The sequence below is a fragment of the Egretta garzetta genome, unplaced genomic scaffold, assembly GCF_000687185.1.
Source record: "Egretta garzetta isolate BGI_Z169 unplaced genomic scaffold, ASM68718v1 scaffold368, whole genome shotgun sequence".
NCBI lineage: Eukaryota > Metazoa > Chordata > Aves > Pelecaniformes > Ardeidae > Egretta > Egretta garzetta.
This window is the reverse complement of record NW_009260684.1, coordinates 484,155-501,221: the sequence shown is the minus strand read 5'-3', so window position 1 is coordinate 501,221 and position 17,067 is coordinate 484,155. Positions and strand designations below refer to the sequence as shown.

The 17,067-nt window shown below is 52.5% G+C and overlaps 1 protein-coding gene across 2 annotated transcripts in view; it reads right to left on the bottom strand.

Annotated features, from left to right (window-relative positions):
• Window positions 1-9,410, bottom strand: part of EPB41 (erythrocyte membrane protein band 4.1) — a 92,250-nt gene extending 82,840 nt beyond the window's left edge. Inside the window, exon 1 of one of the 2 annotated variants that reach the window (XM_035901241.1) lies at window positions 9,243-9,410. The gene's annotated coding sequence lies outside the window, so the exon portion shown is untranslated. Of the gene's footprint in view, window positions 1-8,872; window positions 9,198-9,242 lie in introns of those variants that run through there. The other variant, XM_035901243.1, reaches the window with a different exon arrangement.
• Between the last annotated feature and the right edge of the window lie 7,657 nt (window positions 9,411-17,067).

Sequence of the window (17,067 nt, the reverse complement as noted above, 5' to 3'; positions counted from 1 at the left end):
AGTGGGCTGCGCTCACCTCCCTCCGTGACCTAGATTTTAAATACAGTTCGCTGTTTCCCAGAAAAAGTTGTGGCCCAGCTCAGAGGGGAGGACCCGGCGGGGTGTACGTGTGCGTGCTGGGGTTTTCGTTATTTTTTTTTTAAACAAGGCCCTCAGGAACCCAATAGGTACTGGCTCAGTGGATGGGCTGCCGAGCCGATAAAGCGAGAATTGAGATGGCGAGCGCTCGGTCAGCAAGAAAACCCCACAGCCTCCCTGGTGAACGTGCAAAAACAGGAGCACGGCCCAACCCCGCAGAGGAGATCAACCTGCCCACCGCTCTGAAACTGCATGTAACAGCACAGGGTGGCTTTTCCTCACCGACACACAAATTATAAGTAGTTATTTTTGTCATCCAGCGCTGTCCAGCTCTCCCCGCTACATGCAGTGGAGCAAAACCCTGCCCAGCTTCTCGTCAGCGCTTGCACAGGGCTCCAGCGAGGTTGCTGCCAGTGCACCAGCCTGACCAGCTCCAAGGGACAAAACCCCTCTTAAATATTTACACAACCCCAACAGACGGGTGGCACTGAGGCCTCTCTGTTTGCCTCCCAAAGAGAATTAAGCTATCGGGCACATTATCCTGCTTGCATTAAGAGCAACCGTCCTACCTCTTCAGCAGCAGATTATACCCTGGGCTGATACACACCCTGGTTGGGACAGCTTCATCCTCATGCTGAAGCCGTCGCTAGGACCACTCACAGGCTAAGGATGCTTGTGCTAAACGGCAGCCAAACAACCCCAATTTTCTAGAAAAATTAACAGGCTTCTCACAGCTATTTACCCCTTCTCCTCTGTATGTTTATGACACTCGGCTCTGCCAAAACACGCAGAACGGGGCAGCTCCCCCGATGTCTTGGTGTTGAGATTGCTTGCAAAAAGCTCCTTAATGGGAAGGGAGAGAGATATTTTTGCCTTAAATCTGGACTATCTGGTGGTTTTCTCAGACTCAGATGAGCATATTTGATTCAAAGATGCAGGCTGAGAAAGGTCTGGCGGCTGCTACACCAGGGACAGGCAGTTCCCCTGAATCATGCCCTGAAGCTCCAACTTTGCTCCCCACAGCATTAAATTAACACATTTTAATAGCCCAGGCTGTGAATGGAGGAGGCTCAGATGTTTGGTGCTGACCCACCACAGTAACCGCTGCCTTTGCTGCTCCTCACCCACAGATGGGCTGAAAACAAACTGTGTCAGAAGAGAAACGTGAGTCCAAAGGGCTTTAAGGAGAAAACCACCAAGAAGCCACAATTTTTGGATGCGAAGGGTTGGCAACAGCTTCTTACAATTAAGAAAAACAAGCAAACAAAACCACAGTGCTTCGTCATAACACACGCGCAGGCTGACCAACGGCAGATTGCAGATTACATGGAGGAGAGACCATGGCAAGGAAAACTTCGCATCGCAACGGTGATTTAACGCTGCGCAGCACGTCATCCACCATGCTCAGATCACCAGATGATCCCCAACTCCCATCTGCCAGCATCTGAGTACAGCGAGCAGCAGCTCCCGTATTTTGAGCCATTGTTCCCCAGGTGAAGCGTTTCTCCGCAGGGAGCACTAGCACAAGCTGCCATACACACTGTGCACGAGGGCAAAGGACCCCGTTACCTCTTCAGACCCCAAACAAACAACCAGGAGTTCGACTGGCAGAAGAAACCTAAGAGCAGACATAAAGAGACACACATGGTCTGTGCCACGAGAGTGCCTTGAAAATGTCCTTCTGGGGCAGAGCAATTTGAACCTAGGCCAAAGCAATCCTTTTATAGGGAGGAGAAAAAAGGAAAAAATAAAAAAAAAAGAAAAACCAAACCCACCACTCTTCTGCGTATGGAAATACCACCATCAACCTCACACTTCTGCTGTAAATCGTGGCTTAACTTCTAACCTCCTCCTTCCCACACAGCCCCGAACTGACCTCTGAAATCCCATAGGAAGTAATGGAAATTTCTTAAATTCTTCACTATAAGAACAGTTTGCCCCGTGCCAAGCCCAGATTGCAAATATTTAAAGAACTCTCCCAGTTATAGCTGGTTTAAGTCGCTTTATAGAAGTCAATTAGAGACTGAGAATTATTTCAATAAATCAGGATTTCTTGGTATTCGGCTGCTGAATACAGGAATAAGGAGAGGAATTATATTCATTTTAGGCATGCGTTTGTGGTCTCTAAGGCAGAAGCTGTTCCTTGCAAGCTGAAAGGCCGCTTGGTGAGAGCTCAGATCCCAGCGGACCCGGTCAGCACAAATCAACTGGGTCACAACAGAGAACGATGCCAAACCCTACCCTGTGCCGTTTAAATGTGCACGCAGCTAGCAAGTGGCTCAGAAGTATGGGCTCTAGCATCTTAAGAGCATCTAGACAGTAGATTAAATCCAGCGCTCAAGCAAGTTCTTAATAAAAAAAAAAATAAAATTAAAAATCCTTTGTAAGGTGATCCAGTGCTCTGCAGGACCCTGCAGGATGCACTGCTGGTAGGATCTGTTGTAAAACGGGGCTCCCAATGTACACCAGTGCCAATGAACACTGTGCCTAGAGCGTTACTGGCACAAATAATCTGCACAGAGCTCTCCTCACCCTGAGGAGCTTCTCTACATGAGGAATTCCCAATCTAAACAAAGGAATCACACTGGTATCCGTGCTCCCTCCCCCAAAGCAAGCAGGATTTAAGGTGAAGAGAAATACTCAGGATTACGCCAAGTTCTAGGAAAACAAAGAAATTAAGCTGGTCAACCAAATCATTTATCCACTGCTGCTGGAAGCAAGCTGCTTGTGTCTGTATTATGCATACGTTTGTACACACACACTGGGCATATTCACTTTCCGTGCCACGTCCACACATTTTGCTAGCAAGCAAGAGTGTCCAGAACAGCAGCGGCCATTTCACAAGAGCAAACGAGGTGGGAGGAGAGCAGGTGCCAGCTACTGGCCCTCTGCCCTTGGCTCCTCTTCCGAGATTTACTGTCACCATCACCAGCACCAATCTGGCCGAGAGCAGAAGGCCAGGATGAGGTGTAAAGGAAATCTCCCTTCAGCTTCACAAGCTTCAGTTGACTGTAAAACGTTGATCTAGAACAAAGATATTGCAGGTAAATGATTTCCCTAGAAGGAAGGGGTGCTTTCTCCCATGCTCACCCCTCAACTTAGCACACAAAGCGGCAGGCACAGCAGAATTCGCTGCCAGAAAAAGCCTCTGACAGGCTGAACTGCAAACTCAAGAAATCTTCACGAAGAACTAGAACACGCTGCACCGCTTTGCTATAACGTGTGCATGCAGTGAAGGCAACCTGGAACGTCTATGCTCACCTAGCTCTGCATCAAATATTTAACCAAAGATTAAATCTAGTCCAGCCCATCGTAGCACTCTCCAAAACCAACAATCGATTCATTGTTGGGTGAGTTATTAAAGGGCCAAGCAGCACCCTTCACAGCTAAAGACACTGAGTGATTTTGCTATTGTAATCCTACTTGGCATCACAGCAGTTAGCCTCAAGTTTTGCTAAATCCAAGCCGCTTCTCCTATCCTTTTCTGTGTGGTTCCCTATGGGATGGTTTTCCTTTGATGGTTTTTTTAACAGCAGGAGTTGTGCCCTTTGAAGGCCATTGCTGCCAAACTAAAACCGCATGTTCTTCCCGTGGGCCAAAGAATCCAGTTTTCAAGCTACTACATCTTTCTGGTACTCAGCTGGCTTATGCAGATGCTTTTTGGGGAGATGGGGAGGGCGGGGGGGGCAGCTGGGCAACTAAGCCTGTACACCTGGAATTCCCATCCCACCCAGAATCTGGTTCACTTGTGCAAAAAGCTCCCACCATGGGTTTCATCGGTGTGCGTGAAGTTGGTGTTGAGTCGGTCTCTTGCAGCCCAGCTGACTAGCTCCAAGAAGAAAGAGGAACAACACAGATGAAGAAGAGCATCAGCTCTCTCCAGGCCACATGCCAGTGCAGGGAAGAACAGCTCCCTGGAAAGTCAGCTCTGTTCCAGGGCTTAGCGACAGTGCGTAAATCACATTTCTGCCAAGATGCACCGCTTAAAGATTAGAGAGGTCAGCTTCGGATTGCAGGATCGAGTTTTCATACAGTGAATGTTTCTACATTGAGAGAGAAATACTCTTCCCCTTACGCGTGGGTAGGAAGTATTAAACATACGAGTGACTGCACTTAAAGGATCTAGAAAGTGCTTAAAAAAGCCCGGAGAATAGATTACAGGCGGTGCTGTGAATACAAGTAGTTCAGGTTCAGGAAAAGGGAGAATCAGCATGGCATGAGCCTGAGCTCCAGAAACAGCCCAAGGAACAGACTGAAGGATGGGAAGAGACGCTGCAAGAGAGGCAGCTGGCCCAACGGCACGCTGGCCACCATTGGGTCATGAGCTCTCCCTCGTTTCAAGCATTTACCAGTTTTTCATTCCCTAGCAGTCCTAGTGAAGACACCACTGACAACCAGAGGAGCGTGCTGCTCGCAGAGGGTGCTCGACTCCCTTGCCCCTTGTTAATAAATTCCAGGAGACAGTGCTGGAAACCTCTATGTTTGGGCAGCAGGAGGAAGTTCGCGCCCTTGTGCCAGCCTCCTAAACCGAACACGAACAGCCAGCTTGGCCAGAGACGCAGCTGTCACTTCAGCGGGGGACAAGCTCAGCTATGCAGCCTTTGTTGAAATAAGCCCAAAAATAACAGTTAGTGCCACCTAGGGACCAGTGCTAAGGCAGGGAGGCAGAAGAGCCATACCACAAACAAAGGATGTCAGTGGCTGATTTACTCCTTGCACGGATGAGATGTCAAACTGCAGCAAGGAGAGGCTCTGGCCTATTTAAATAACACCAGGTAGGTGTTTTTTTGATCTGCAGCTTCTCCCCAGAAAGGTGCCAGTTAGGTGAAGCTTTCACAAGGGGCTGCTCAAGCATAGATTTGACTCCATGCTGTTATGCTCCCAATCTGGCCAAAGATTACACTCCCTTGGCCTGAAAATACTCAGAGCTCCATGGTTCAGGGAAGAAAAGTTTTAAGATCAGGGTTTATTTAGGACTGATGTCTACCTAGCAGTACTTCAGAGCCAGGTACTCGGCAGAGAGCCCTCTGCTCTGTACCAACGCATCGTGTGTAACCCAAAGGCCAGGCAGCAAATTCACCCAAGCCGTGAACCCAGCACCAGACACTGACAGCAGTTTGTCATCGCAGGCCAGACCTGCCCATCAGCGAGGGACACCTGGCAAGACCCAACATTTATTTAATTAAGACTTTAGCTATGGAGAGCAAATACAACTTCTAACCAGAGCACAGGCTACTTTATTTCTTCCAGAAATAAGACCTGAAGCTCCGCACCACCTTGTTCAGTGCCGTTTCCCCTACCTGCTCTCTCCTTGGACCTCACAGGGTTGGTCTTAAGCTACTAACTGGATCAGACTCATCACCCCGAGTCCTTTCTACAGATGATCCCACAACCTAATACAGTGCAGCCAAAGTCTGCTGAGAGAGGCATTTCTGCAGGTGCGCAATGATTAATTGGTGCACATTTCCATATCACAAATAATAAAAAAAAAAAGACTTCTCTGCTTGGTTGAAACGCAGTATATTAACCTTTGAAACTGGCAGTCATGGATACCAGCTTCAAAAAGATTAATATCAATAGGACAAAATCCCAGAGGATAGCATCACATTGCCGCCAGTTTTTCTGGAGCTTTACAAAATAAGGCGTTTTGGGGCTTTATTTAAGCTCATATTTTTCCATGCTCATATATATTTCTTTTATAAAGAAAACCCAAAGCAGTTCAGATTTATAGGCAGAATCCAAGTACTAGAAGAGGGGAGAGGGGGAGAAATCAGACGTTGTAGAGGAAAGCTGTGGGTATGGATGGAGAAACGGGGAGGAGAGGGCAGGAAGCATGCTTCATCCGAACTGTTGCCATTGTCGCAGGCAATTGCCAAGAGTCGTCCTCTCTGAAGAAGGTTTGTTACTGAAATAAATCCTGTAACTCTGTTAGCTCCGTTGCGTTCTGTGGGTCCGCGGAGGCTGCAAGTTAACATGGTGCACACGGTAAATCTTCCGAGCAAGAGATGCAGCCACAGCTTTGAGATGCACGCTAGCCGGATCTCACCCCTGCATTCACCGCAGCCTGCATCAGAAAGGAGCTAATAATCATTAAGCTGCCATCTTTTATATCTAATTATTTGTCTCCACAGCAGGGTTCCTCCAACCATCCAGCAAAAGGGAAGTGAGTCTCAAAGGAGTAACTGTTTTGAAGGGGCTTGCAGCTGCCGCCGCGTGAATGGCTCTCCAAGAACAGTAGCAACTGCTGCAAACTGCCCACAGAACTGGAAGGAAAGCATCTCTGTTTAGCCTGTTTTTCAATGTTGGTTTTTAGGTCAACTAAAACAGCTTTTCTTATGCAACAAGAGATGCAGAAAGCTCGCTTGCTTTTGAGTTTTTGCTTTCATTTAATTAGATGGTAATTCAGAAGGCAGCACTGCTATTTTAAACACCACAATGAGAACTATTTCACTGCCTTACAAAGCATTGAAGTGAAACCACTGAGCTAAGCCAGCCCTAGAACTTGACACCGCATCGGATTCTGATGGTCTCTTCTGAAGGGGTGGGACAAGCGAAACAGATACCCTGCTACCACACTGCCAGGAGCGGTTGAAAGCAGAAAATCTCACCAAAAGGTGGAAAAGCAGGAGAACTTACTTGTTCTTCCTCTGAGCTATATGTGAATAAGAATTAAGGTGAGACCCAAGTTCACAACATAACTGCTGCTCAACGGCTTCACGAAGCAATTCCCTTCTCTAGGTGACCCATGAATTAAGGGATAGAAAGAAAGAATTTCATGGACAGGTGAACTCTAAGATCACAAAACATGGCTCCCAGCATCACCAATGCCAACGTATGGACAGGCGCAGCCCAGCAGCAACCCGTGAACGGACACACTGCGCTTCCCACTTCCTTTGCCACAAAGAAAGCTCTGAGCATGTTTTCAGCCAGTGCCCGTGACCTCACTTCAGAGTTCTTGACAGGCTTCAAGTAATGGCAACGTATGTGAACCTTAGCTTGAAGGTCAAGAGCAGAACCTCGAACGTCACAGGCTCCTCTTGCATCTTCAGCGTTTTTCTTCATGGTTTCTGCCCTCCAGCTTTTCGCAGCACAGCCCTTCATGGAAGCTGCTGGTGTGTTACTTGTAGGCCCAATGCCCAACACTCTTACCAGGTCAGGAGAGGGGATTCACTTACTACAGCTCCTATACATTTTACGTTTAACTAAGAGATAAGCCAGGCTTAAAGATGGAAAGGCAACCTGAGCTTGCCAATCTCTCTGCTGGGTGAAGGTCAGGGTTCTCCCTGATCCACTGAAACCGTACCACACAACCTTTATCTTTGCCATCGCTAACAAGGTACCACTTAGCTTTCTTGTTTGCTGACCAAGATTAATACCAAGTAATCAGCAAGCAGCAAATTTCATCTTGTATCAGCTCAAAACCCCAAAAGCCTGTAATAAGCAGGCCCATACTCTCCGTGCAGTACATGAAAGACAACAGGCTGCTCACGCAGACAAAAGTCACAGTGAGGCTGCTCTGGGGAGAGCAAACCAGGGGTTGTTCAGGCTACCAGCTTTCCCCAAGAAAGAAATTCGCCCTTGACCAGAGGTTTGTCACACGGCAATAACCAGGAGGGTGACTATGTCCTGAAGGTCTGCTCAAGCATGAAGAAGGAAGATCCTGTTGCTGCTCACCTGGTCCGGGACACCCTGGCACAGCTACAGCCACTGCGCTGGTGGAGGCATGCCTCTCCCTAACCCACCCCGACAGTCACGCGAGCGAGCACTTGCATTTTGCTCCAAAGACGAGCCCCTGGCCAGCGCGCTGCCAGCCTGAAGTTCTTGCAGTTATACCTACTGCGCGGAGGAGTTTTATTCTGCATTCAAATGACTGCTGGGTGTTTGGGGGGGATGGGAGCTCAGCACCTCTGATCGAGGCAGGTTCTGTAGTTAATTAATGATCCTTCTTTTAGAGACTTGTAGCAAAGAACAGCTCATTCAGAACAGGAGACAGCTGCTCAGCTTCCAAATATAGTGCTTCACTTACTTCTGTGTAAGAACAACAGGTTTATGCTTGGATTTGATTCATCTCTCCTGCCCTCCCCTGTGAGGCATCGTATAATAACGCTGAGTTTAAGAATAAAGCAATCTGTTCGCAGCACCTTCCTCTGCTTTCCCCTCAAGTCTTTCATCAGTGACTGGCAGTACACTGAGCGCTCAGGCACGGAGCAGAGCTGCTCTAAATATGCTCAGTCCTTGCCATTACTGGGAGAGAAGAGGGTTTTACTGGGGGAAGGGAGGTAATGGACAGGAAAGGAGAAAGCTTAGCAGGAGGATACTTTATTTTTTTTTTTAAAAGTCAATTAAAACCTTCTGAAGTTTCCAGAGATAGCAACCTCAGTGCAAAGGCACCACTGTATCCAGAGAACCAGCTTGGCTAAGCAGCGACCCCTTTCTTTCCTCCACCCTGAGCGCACACACTTATTTTGGGAGGCACAAACAGCACTTCCCAGCCAGGCGCAGGGGCAGGCACCAAACCTCTGCTGGGGAACCACGAGAATCCACCCCACCAGGACAACCTCCCCTTTGCATAGGCAAAGCAGGATCTCTGTGAACGCAAGCTGGAAACATCAGCACCTGCCACACTTCTCCAAGCTCGACACGTATTTCCCCTCCTCTCCTGCCAGAAGAGCCTCAGGCTCCTCTCCCTGCCCTGCGATGCCCCACGCATCTGCAGGTTTGCAACGGGGAAGCCAGCCCAGTGCCGCGCTCCAGCCTTTGGAGAGAACCTTACACAACCACAGCACGGATTTACCATCAACAGCTGTCAGAAGGCATCCAGGGAGAAACAGGGAGCCTTGCTTTCCACTACCAAAAGCATTTTCACTTCCATTTGCTCACTTGCTGGCGCCTAGTGTGCTTTTATCGCTGCGTCAGTGCTCTGCAGCCCAGGCTGGCACAAAAAACTACCACTGGGGGCTTCTTCACGTTATAAACTTGGCCTAGAAATTGCTACGTGAAGTGCTTTGCAATATCCAGAATCTTCACACACACAAGATAAATCCCACTGTTTGATAACATTCAGTGCTCCAGAGTTCAAGAATAAACAGGCCAGTTAATTATTTAAGTGCAAGTGACTCGTTTCGGCTGCTTCCCCTCACTGATCTAACGGAGCAGGTACTTACCCAGAGATGAGACAGCCGGGCAAACCACGCAGGCAAGGCACCAAAATCCATCATGGGGCAGTGTATAGAAGAAAAAGGAGAAGAGACATTGGTTAATAAGCAGTTCCAGCTAAACATGAAAAACCCCACACACCCGCCAGAAAAATCCCTCGAGCCACAAAGCCAAGTGCTCACGCTTGTATTCTACAGGAGCGCTGCAACAGAGTTCACGTAAGCGAACTTCAGTGTCTTGCCTCTTCCCAGAACTGAAGGTGGAACTGGACGTTCACGTTGAGCTGCTTCTTAGAAATGTAAACACCGAGTGGGGAAGGAAAAAAAAAAAAAAAAAAAAAAAAAAAAAACACAAACGGCACAGCACGGGCAAGGCACCACCGAGCCCCAGGCAGAGCCGGGCTGGAGAAGCAGCGAGCACCGGTGCGGAGGCTGCAGACGGGTCCCAGGCGCTTCTGCGTCCGGCCGGCTCCTCCGGCCTTACGTAACTTCTGCCACAAACTTCTGCAGGGGATGGACACAGCCCAGCACCTCCAGCCCCAACCCCACAGGGCCCCAACTGAGCCCTCTAGTGGACTTTAAAAACTCAACAAAACACCCATAGACTTAATTTAATTAACACTCTGCCAGAGGCCTCTAAACCCTAATCCTCTCAACAAAAGGATCATTAACTAAATGAAGAGATTCAAGAGAGCAACGGTGCTCTCAGCCACAGCAAGGCCGGCTGCGTGCTCCAGCGGGCACACGCCGGGGCCCAAGGAGGGTCCCAAAATCCAGCCAGATCCTTGGCCCACACCACCACCCCACCAAGGGTCCAGGGACCTGCTCGACACAACTGCACAGCCAAGCACTCATGGCACGCAGGGGAAGTCTAGCGTGGTGCCTCGGACTATGCACCTCCTCTACAGCCATCCTGCCACACTGGCGAGAGGGGCACAAGCCCGCACCCATCCTTTGGCGTGCACCACAGCGCTGACAGTCTCTATCAAGACCAAAACCCCAAACTACTGAACGAGGAGAGGATTTAGGTGGAGCGCTAGTTGGTTTTAAGTGTTATTATCCACCCATGTCAAAAACCTGGCAAGCAGGTGAAGAAGAGTTGTCCTTTCAAGAGGCAGACTCTGTCCTTCAACCAAAAGCTGGGAAGGTATCTCCATCTCGCCCAGCCTTACCAGCATGAGCAGCAGGAAGGGTTTTCCTTATTCAAGTGCGGGGTGTACGTTGGCAGCTGAATTTACAGCATGCAGGGTTGCAGTCAGGAAAAAGCCTTTAAACCCAAAGGTTCCCAGCCCAAGAGCTTCACCCTAATGAGACAGGGACAGAGATCTGGGTTTGCCCTTTGCAGGTGGCTCTCTTGGAAAGCCACCTCCAGCTCCTGAGCCACACACAGGATCCAGAGCACTATGGCTGCAAGGAGCACATCCACGAGACTACTCATTAGTATGGTGAAGAGGAGCAAAAGAAAGCTTAATTACAGGGCAGGGATCATTCCCTCTGGGTTCAGATGTCAGCGGCAGCTTCAGTGGGGCCGTGCTGCCCCACGGGACAGGCGTTCCTCAACAGAGCCCGCAGCAAGCGCCGCCTTTGCCTGTGCCACGCGCAGAGCCTGTGGTCAGCAGGATCCTGGCTGGGGCTCTTGTGATGAGCTGCAGAGCCTCAGGCTCGCAAATGTGAAAACCCAAACCATGGAAGACTTCAAGCATTGCTTGCAGAAAAGCTTCTCTTGGTCAGCAGCAGCCTGCACAGGTCTCTCTGGAGATGCTACTGCAGCCCACCTATAGGTACTGGTCCCCTGGTTTTGGTGCTGTATGCGAGCATCCCTGTCCTGAGGAACTCTGTCTCATCAGCAGCTTCTGAAGCTCAAATCTGAGCTCCAGCCATGGTGTTCGCTGTGGACAGAGACCATAGTAGCTGCTGGTGGGGCTGACTCATACCCTAGCAGCTGCTACAACCTGGGGTAGGGCTTTTAGGGTGGCCAGGAGATGCTTTAGCACACTACCTCTCCCCCGACCAATGCAGCCTTCCCTGGAGAGACCTCAGCCCTCCAGGGCGCCAGCCGAGCCCATCGCAGACCCTCTGTGTTTGGGTTTGCCTGCAGGAAAGCATTCACAGAGGTCCCCATTTTCACTAAAGTGCCTTTTGCCCCTGCCATCTCCCTGCAGCTTTTCGGGACGTGCCTCCAGGATAGATCTGACACATCATCGAGGCCTCCTTGCCTGAAGATGCAGGAACAACTGTTCCTGGAGTTAATGAGGCTGTCCTGCTTTGACCCGGAGCAGTTTTCGGCAGACACAGAATAAGCAGTCCTTTCCACGTTCACCTCCTGGAATAAATCCCAAGAGCTCCAGTCTCCCCAGCCCAGGCAAGAACACAGATGGTCGCAGAGATTAAAACATACACAGAATTAACCACCCCATGCAAATGAGCTTCTTCATCCAGCCCAGCGCTGCCAGGTGGTTTGAGGTACAGCACATGGATGCGATCATCACGGTTTGCTGAGCTCCAGTAACAGTCTCGTATGGACCAGAACAGGAGGCCAGAGAGCCAAGAAGTTTGAAGGCAGTTTGTAGGGAGGCAAGATGCAAAGTGCCAGAGCCAGGTAGCTGCCGTAACCACGTTTGCCTCCTGCTTCGGCACGAAGGGAAAAACAGCAGCACCAGGAAAAAGCCTGGCCAGCAGCATGGATCAATTCTGTGCTCGGATACCTTGTGTATTCCCACCGAAAGGCAGCTCGGATGGATGAAACAGCGCTGCAACCCCAGCACGAGCCATCTGCAACTCCGAATGCTTCCCCAACACCTCCGACTGCCACTCACGAGCCACCCGGGCAGCAAGGGCAACCCACACTGGCCCCCACTGCCTTTCCTAGAAGGTTGAAGTCTTGGGACTCGGCCGAGGCACAGGATCCAACACAGCGCAGCACACCGGGAAGGGTCTGACCATCGCACAGGGCCGAGCGACCCTCCCAAGAAAGGCAGGGCTTTCTCCAGGCTGCCTCCCAGGGAAGAACTGTACCCCAAACCCATGAGCCCATTAGCATCACCAGCGATAGGTTTAAACTATATTCCATTTTTACTCAAAACCAGGGAGAAAATATTGAAGAGAGTGGACTTCTCTCACTCAGCCACATCCCACTGCCAGTCTGTATTTTTAAGGGACAGGTTTCAAGCTACGCCATGATACAGATGACCACGTTTGCTATTAAAAGCCTCCACTCTGCATCCAAGGAAATCCCCGAGCAGCGCTGACCCCATCTGCCAGCCCACGGCAAGGCTCCTCGCAGCCGCAGATTGGCCAAGGCCGATCCCGGCCCTACAGGACAGGTTCACCCCCACCCCAGACACATGCACCCCCAGCACAACACCAACACTGATGGAGAAAGTCACGTTACAGCCCAGCATGGCTCAGAGCCGGGCCAGCACCTGCCCTCCATTGCTCCCGTGCTCAGCGTTCGAGTCCGCGCAGATGCAGGGAGGCGACTCGGTGCCGTTCCCGTTTGATACAGACCCTTGGTGCAGAGAAAGAGCCCCCTTCAAGTTCTGAAGTGCCCACAAACAGCTTACCCCATCTCCCTGGGTTTTTGGAGAGAGGATACAGAAATACAAGCCCTTAAAGGCTGGTGCTGTCTGGCAAGCAGCTAAACCATCGCTGCGATCGGGGGCCAGCAACCAAGCAGGGATCAGCCCAGGGAGGTCACGTACAGAATGATAAATGCTGTAACACATCACCTGCCTAAACACCCTGGCAACAAAGATGCTTCAAGACTTCCGTCCACCCCAGCTCCCACCCACGCCGAGCGCAGCTCAGCACCGACACTGGCTTCTCCAGGCTGCAAGCGAGCTCAGAGCTTCCCCGTGTCTCCCACCCCATCGCTACGATGCGCTGGCTTGTTTGTGACACCTACAAGATTGCCTTAACACCGCTGTGGCCGGAGCTCGGTCGCTCTGAAGACTCCCAGCACACATCAAGCCTCACACCCCCTTGCTCCAATCCAGCTCAGGTCAAGCGTGGCCAGATGTAATTACCTACGTGAAAGGAGCTCGAAGCCGCCTCTCATAAGAGGATGTATTTGTGCCGTCAGGCCAGGGTTCCTCCTCCTTTGTTGCTGCTTACCAGGGTGCCAAAACTTGCCTCACATTAAGTGGACCAGTGTAAACTTAACCTCCTTCCCTGCCTCCAGACCTGGCTTTCCCAGGAACGGCAGGAGAAGGCGCATTTCTTAGTCACCAGTTTATAAATGGGAGCGGAGAACATTTTAACAGGATTCATTCATTTAATTGAATAGCGCACAGGGCGTCAGTGGCTTTAGTTGCGCTGGCAAAAGGCTTTGGGATGAGCAAATGGAGGAGCACGGGCAGGCCCCAAAACACTCCCCAGGGGCCAGGCAACACGGCTGCCCACAGGCCGGTGTGGTTCCCAACAGCCTCAACATCCTCCCAGCTGCGTTTTCCCAGCTGCCTTCAAATCACCAAGCTGCAGGACGCAGCAGCAGACAACTCTAGCTAAGAGGCACCGCAAAATAAAATGACCCAAGCTCCCTTCCAGCCTCTCCTCCTAAAATCTGCAAGCGAGAGGCAGCTTTAGAGCCTTCCCAGAGCAGCAGGGTCCATCTCACCGGAGGCTCAGACAACACAAAGCCATTTTGACCCAGCGTTCTCTGCCCCTGAGCAGACACTCGGGCCGGGAGCCCAGATGGTGCCTATGTGTGCACTGCCCACGGCGACCGTGCCTCTGCGTCTGATATTTCAGGATTTTCTCAGGGGGCATCAGGAGAGGACTAGAGACAAACCATGCTAATTGGATAGACGAAGAGTCCTCTGCAGCCCTATAAAGCTGCGAGCAGCTGCTCAAAACCTCTTGTGAACCACAAAAATAGTTTCATCTAAGGAGCAGGCGTGGATTAAACGCCACAAACGCCCTTTTCTTTCCTCCGTGCAAAGCGCATCTTTCCCCTTTGCGGTCCCAAAACAAAAACCAGACCCGCAGATCAAACCAGGAAATTCAGCAAACTTTGAGCACCAACAATAGCAGGAGGATTTTCCAGACCTTCCAGCTTGTTTTGCAAGTCCCAGATTATGTAAAGTGCCGCTGTGCCATTGTTGGGGAAGCCGTGCTGCCTGCTCGGTACCGGAGCCAGCTGGCACCGCGCCGCCCTCCTGGCAGTGCCCGTACCTAGCGAAGGCAGCGGGGTCTTGTGCAACACCACAAATTCCTTCCCAGGCACCTTCCGCCGCAGCTCTTGCCATGCGGTGGCGACTGCCTTCCATTTTACACCTAATTGCTGCGTGATTAATCATCTTCCCAGGGTCTGGGGTTGTTCTCCAGGCTACCATCCTGCCCAGGCCTCGGGCACTAAACCAGCTGCCCTGGAAGAAGCCTCCTTTGTGTCTACGGGGTGGTTTTGCCGCGCCATCGTGGCTGTGCCCATCCCTTCCATGGCTTAAGGAACCCTTGGCTTTTCTGCCAGTTGGGATATGCTGGAGGGGTGAAGCGGTCCTCGCTGCACACACGTCCTCCGGGAAAACGATACCAGAGGCTGAACTCATTCCACATCCAGCACCCAGCTGGAAAAACCCCGTCGGCACCCCCGAGGCAGGCAGGATGGGAGCTGGCATCCCCCGTAGCCGGCTCCACACATGATCCGTGTCCCCCGGCAATGACCTCGCACACGGTCCCGGTGCATTTGCCTAATTAAGACCTAATGAAGTGGGAAGATCTATTGTGGGCCTGGCAGGGGGAGCAGCTGTGCCCCCTGAACTCAGCCACTGCCGGGGAAAGCCCGCTGCTGTCTCCAGGGTGAATCAGCAGAAAAACCTCAGGCCGGGATGCTCAGCCCTGCAAATTCAAGACCCCGCTGCCTCCGTCAGAGCCAGGGAAGGAAAAATGCTGCGGTCGTCAGCAGCCTCTAGTGGGGAGAAGCGTGCAGACGGGCCGGCTGCTTCAGACAGACCCCACCAGCCCCACAGAGCCCACCCTGGCCAACCCTGCCAGCCCAGCCAAGGATGGCCCAGCACGGCCCCAGTGCTCATGGCGTAAGAGACCCTGCGAGCCATGAACCAAACCACCGTGGCCTCAGCGGGGCATCCAGCATTCAAGACGGCTCAGAGGGGTCCCACACCCGGCACTGGTCCCAGGCTAAGCACGGAGAGCCGGCTGCAGCATCTCCCCACAAAGCCCAACTCAGAGCCTGGCACAAATCACTAGTGAAGAAAAAAACACATAAAAAGGACAAGCAAAACATCCAAATCCTTCCCGGGCAACGTATTCAAAGAGGAATCTCTGGGCTGATGGTGCGTGAGTCCATCCCCCCGAACCGAATCACACCTCAGACAGCTCCCACACCTCCAACCTGCAGCATCCAGCGCGGCCAAGAGCCAGTTTCGACCCCAAACTTCCAGCCACTGTGGCCTCGAGCCTCTTCCCGCATGAAAATGCTGCTTGGGACAGAAAGGACAACATCCGCCCTCCGGGGCAGGGACCGCCCGCAGCCTGCTCGCCTCCCTGGGGAGCGGCTGCGGATGGAGCTCAGAAAAAGCCTCGTTATGTATTAAGTTGGCGACACCTTCAGAGTCCCTCGCTTGGAGAACGGCTGAGGTTTTGCTTACCCTCTGAGCGATCTTCACCCACCGGTGGCTCCGAAAGGACCGCGCCGGCCAAGGGGGACGCGCGGTGCGGAGAGATGCGGCTGCAGGCAATTCCAGCAGCTGCCAGGCTGCGCGCCGGGAGGAGAGCGCCTCCTCAGAGCAGCACCGCCGCCGATGAGAAGGCACTTTCTCGCCTCGGCAGGGCTTCAAACCCTCTCGAGAAGGCCTGAAGTTTCTCTCAAGCGCAAGGCAAAGCCAAGCAAAGGGACGGGGGAGGTCCCCACCACCCACAAAACAGCGTGAGCACGACCACAGGGAAGCAGTTTGGGGCGCGGAGGAACTTTTCGCTGCTGCTGACTCGACGTTACCATCATGACACGCCGAAGCGGCACGTGCCCTGCATTGGGCAAGAAACAGGAGGGGCTGCCAGCGCCGCGACGAGCTGGGGGAGACCCACACCCTTGCAGGCCCCACGCTCCGAGAGGAGCTGTGCCATGTCCGCACGCCCGGGGGGACCCAAACTGCTCCCCAAGTTTTGGCCGCCTCCTTCCAGGGACAGGCACGGCGTAGCTGCATCACCCCCGGGCACATTTAGCACGAGCAGGGCAACGGCTGCGGAGGAAGGATTAAGCCGAAGAGGGAACCTCAGTCCCACGTCACCCGAAGCTCTGGCACGGGTGCAAGTGACTCCCACAGACGAAGCGGGTTAGTCCGGCAAAAAGAGGACACGGAGGGGAGCGTGCGCTGCCGCTGGCAGCCCTGACGCCAGCTCTCCCGGAGCCGCATCCTGCCTTGGGTAGTGCCTTGGGAGGGGAGCAGCAGAGGGAGGGAGGTGGTTTTGGGGCGCACCTCCAAGAACCCGACTTGCTCCCGCGCCCCAAGGCAGCTCCTCTCAGAGATTTCCTCGCACCGTCAGCCTTCCCCATCCCCGGCCGTTTGCTCCGGCTTGCCCAGTCCTGCTGCCGGGCGGTGGCAGAACCCGCGTGACGGTGGGGGGCCGACAGCGCACCCCATGCCGAACCACGGCCCCGCACACCTTGCGCAGCTGACCTGACGTCAGCCCTCGCCTGCTGCCCGCCCGAGCAGCCTTGGCCCCACCACAGGCACTGCCAGTGCCACCCGACCCCAGGCTGCAGCCCCACGGCCCCGCGATGGACCCCTCGGAGAATGGGGCACCCCAACACCCGCTCCCACAAACCGCAGAGCGAATGTTGATTTTTCCCATGCGGGAGCCTCGGCGTAAGTCAATC